Below are 4,889 nucleotides of genomic sequence, written 5' to 3'. Positions count from 1 at the left end.
CTTTGTCATTGGCAAGATAAGTATGATTTTTTAAAGACAAAGAACTAATCCATACTCAGAACAGATGTTGGCAAACATTTTCTGCAAAAAGTCACATAGATAGTAAATATTTTAGGCTTTGCAGTTCACATACTGCCTCTGTTACATATTCTTCTTTGGTTGGTTGGTTGGTTGGGTTTGTTTTTGTATAATCCTTTAAAAATCTGAGCACAAAAACAGGTAGGAGTCTGGATTTGACCTACTGGCAGTAGTTTGCAAACCCCTGTTCTAGAATTCTAAGCTATCAAGCAGTAGTGGTAGTGAGAACTCAAATCTACCAGGGGTTTAAGTGACCAAAGTTAACTGGACTTAGAGAAGGTAAATCTATCAAGCTATATTCCAAAGGAACTGTGGAAGAATATACAAGCCAGGCAGTACAGTGAGGCCGTTGGAGAACAGCCACAGCATTTCAAAGTATTACTAGGCATCTAGGCATCATCTAGGCAGACTGCAGAGCCAGTACTCTCATCCATTGTGCATATTTTGGAATAGCACTTTGTGAGTGGCTTTATGGAGGCATCTCACATTTTAGATAAACAGGGGTTTCTTACTCTTTTTATAAATCAACTCCCATTTTCTCACTGATTTACATGAAAGTTTCAGATGGACTATCAATATGTACTTGTTGCTAACAAATTAGTCTTCACTGCCTCCTCCCCTCTTTCCCCCAATTTTTGCCACCAAGTACTTAGTGATGTATTAACAAACACAAATACAAAAGGCAACCCAATATTTATAGGACTCCTGTAAGAATATTTTAGTAAGCCGAAGAGTCCTTTCAAAAAGGTAAGGATTCCTCAGTAGAATAGACTAGAAAGTCCAGAAATCAACCCAAACATACAGGAATTTCGTATATGCTAAAAGTGGTATGTAAATCCATGGGGAAGAAATAGCTGAATAAATGATGTTGAGACAACTAGGTAGAAATCCAGAAATAGAGTAAAGTTGAATCTACAACTCATACCTGACCCAAATAAATTCCAGATAGATCAGTTTTAACATAAAAAATGAAACCATGAAATAACTAGAAGAGTGAAGTAATTTTTTTTAATAATTTTGGAGTGCAGGAGAAGTTCTAAGTATGACACAAAACCCAGAAGCTAAAAAAGAAAAGTCCGATACAGCTGACTACATAAAAATAAAAATTCCTCTGTGGCAAAAACTTCCATGAGGTTAAAAAAATGACAAATTGAGAAAATATTTACAATTTATATCACTGAATAGGAACATTCCTAATATAAAAAGATCTCCTATAAATCAACTTTAGAAGACCAAATAGAAAATGATCAAAGTAGGGGCGCCTGGGTGGCTCAGTCGGTTAAGCGGCTGCCTTCGGCTCAGGTCATGATCCTGGAGTCCCTGGATCGAGTCCCGCATCGGGCTCCCTGTTCGGCAGGGAGCCTGCTTCTCCCTCTGACCCTCCCCCCTCTCATGTGCTCTCTCTCTCTCTCATTCTGTCTCAAATAAGTAAATAAAATCTTTAAAAAAAAAAAAAAAGAAAATGATCAAAGTATAATAAACAGATTATTTATAGAAAAAAAATACCAAATTACGCATACAATAGTTGCTCAAATTCATCCAAAATAAGAAAAATGCAAATTAAAAGCCTAATTGAGATACTATTTCCACCCATCAGACTGGTGATGATGAAAAAGTTTGCTAACACACTGTGCTGCTGAGGATGTGGGGAAATAGCCACTCTCATAAATTGCGAAAGGGAGTATAATTGGCACAACATATATGGAGAGCGATTGGGTCATATCTATCAAATTTGGGATATACTTACCTTTGGACCTAGAAATTCCACCGTTAAGAATTTATTCTACGTATATGTTCATGTATAATAAATGACAAATGTATAAAGATATAAACTGGAGTTTTTGTAATAGATTAGAAGTATTTTAAATTAATCAGTAGGGAACTTGTTTATAGATTATGGTAGGTCCAATCCAAAGGGGCACCTGCCCCCAATGTTCATAGCAGCAGTGTCCACAATAGCCAAACGGTGGAAAAAGCCAATATGTTCATTGACAGATGAATGGATAAAGAAGATGTGGTACACACACACACACACACAATGAAATATTACTCAGCCATCAGAAAGGATGAATACTTACCATTTACATCAATGTCGATGGAACTGGAGGATATTATGCTGAGTGAAATAAGTCAATCACAGAAAGACAATTATGATATGGTTTCACTCATATGTGGAATAAAGAAACAATTCAGGGGATCATAGGGGAAGGGAGGGAAAACTGAATGGGAAGTCATCAGAGAGGGAGAAAAACCATGAAATACTCTTAACTATAGGAAACAAACAGGGTTGCTGGAGGTGAGGGCGCTGGGGGAAGGGGTATTTGGGTGATGGGCATTAAGGAGGGCACGTGATGTGATGAGCACTGGGTGTTATATGCAACTGGTAAATTATTGAACACTACATCTGAAACTAAAATATATATATATATATATATATATTATGGTAGGTCCAATCATTAGACATCCATATGTTACTGATAGAAAATGCTCTCCAAAATGTACGCTTAAGTGAAAAAGTAAGGACCATAAAAATGTTTATAGTCTATAGTATGCTACCATCTGTCCAAAATTGCAGGAAAATATATGTATATATGTATATGTGAAAGTAAGTAGAACGTTATGGTTAAGAGCATGAACTCTGAAGTCAGCCAACTTGAATTTGATTCTTGGCTCTACCACTTAATACTTATGTGACTCCTTTGTGCCTCAATAACCTCACCCGTATAATGGGGAAAATATTACCTGCCTTGTTTGGGCTTTTTCAGGATTAAATTAGTTAATGTTTATAAAAGTCTTAGAACAATGCCTAACACATAGTAAGTACTATTCAAGCATTTGTTTAATAAATAAATATGCAAAGAACATACCTGGCTGGATACATCTGGCTGAAGGACAAGAATGAAAGATGACTTACTTTTACACCTTCTGAGTATTGTACCAAATACTTACATAATACCTATTTTAAAAATTAAATAAATTTTAAATAGAAATAATTTCTGTTCCCTAGCATTTTAGATTGCCTGGCCTCATCTCCTGCCCACTATCTTCTACTTTGCTTATAATTTCCACTTTCCATGCTTTCCACTACTGCTTCTTATTAATTTTATTATCCCTTTCCTCTCCATCACCTCAGTCCTTTCACTTGTCTCAAACTTTCTACACTCATTTATGATTTCACAACTTTTATTCTACTGCTGACTCTCCAGTTCACCTTTCACCAAAATGCCAGCATCACATTCTCAAAGTTTCAAATCTAGATATCCCATTGCCTCCAACTCAGCATGTCAAAGTGAGCATGTCATCCCCTTCTCATCTCAACCTCCCTACTTTTTATCTCCCAAGCTAGAAACTGGATTCTTTACTTTGATTCTTCCTTCTACTACATTCCCTAGATCCACTGAATCCATCAATTTATCCTTTCACGTATGTCTTCCTCACCATTTGCTTTTGCAGGAATATTGCCTTAGGCCAGTGTATAACGTGCATACATATCACCTGGAGAACTTTTAAAATGCAGATACTGAACCAGTAGGTATGGTAGCCAGCCGACAAGATGGCCTCTAATCATCCCCCATCACCCAATATTTACTTCCCGTTTTGTCTCCTCCTATATTGTATCAGGGTTGGTTTGTATGACCAAGAAAATAGGATAAAAATAATGGTTTATCATGTCTCAGATTAAATTATAGAAGACAATGTGGCTTTTGTCTTGGTTTCCTGTGTCTCTCTCTCTCTCTCTCGGATCACTCACTCTGGGGAAAGCCAGCTACCACGCTGAGAAGTCACTCAGGCAGTATTTGGAGAGGCCAACATAGTGATAAATTGAAATGTCCAGCAAGCAACTAGTGAAAACTGAAGCCTCCTGCCAACAGCCACATGAGTGAGCTTGGAAGCAGGCCCTTCAGCTCCAGTCAAGCCTTCAGATGACTACAGCTCCGGCCAAAATCTTGACTACAACTTCGTGAAAGGCCCTGAGACAGAACCACCAAGCTAAGCCACACTGAGATTCTTGACCACAAAAATGTGAGATAAATGCTTGCTGTTTCAAACTGCCAAGTTTTGAGGTGATTTGTTACATAGCAAGAGATAACTTATACAGTAGGCCTGGGGTAAGGCCTGAAAAATTCTGCATTTTTAACAAGCTCTCAGGGGACACTAAAGGTGATGCTTCTGGAACTTGCTTTAGTAGTAAGCCCTATGCCATTGCAACACCTAATCCCTACCTCAGTGATCTCTCTGCTCCAATCCCATTATATTCCTGTTTTCCAACATATGATGGCTCCTTATTACCTATCATGTAATCTCAGTCTGTTATCGGTAAGACAAAAGGTAACGAGTATTGGCAAGGCTGTGGAGAAAAGGGAACCCTTGTACACTGTTGATGAGCATGTAAAATGGTACAGCCATTATGGAAAACAGTATGAAAGTTTCTCAAAAAATTAAAAGTAGAACTACCATATGATCCAGCAATCCCACTCCTGGATATATATCCAAAGGAACTGAAATCAGTACCTTAAAGAGATATCTGCAACCCCAGGTTTATTGTAACATTATTCACATTAGTCAAAATATAGAACCAACTTAGGTGTCCTTCATCAGATAAATAGATAAAGAAAATGTGATACACACACACACATACACAGAGGAATATCTTTCAGCCATAAAAAGAAGGAAATCATGCCATTTGCAACAACATGGATGCACCTGGAGGGTATTATGTTAAGTGAAATAAGCCAGACAGAGAAAGACAAATACTGTATGGTATCACTTATATATGGTATCTTTTTAAAAAGCTGATTTCATATCGGAGT

Source organism: Leptonychotes weddellii, chromosome X, assembly GCF_054177405.1.
Source record: "Leptonychotes weddellii isolate Sample4059 chromosome X, ASM5417740v2, whole genome shotgun sequence".
In the NCBI taxonomy this organism is placed as follows: Eukaryota; Metazoa; Chordata; class Mammalia; order Carnivora; family Phocidae; genus Leptonychotes; species Leptonychotes weddellii.
This window is presented reverse-complemented; position numbering follows the sequence as displayed.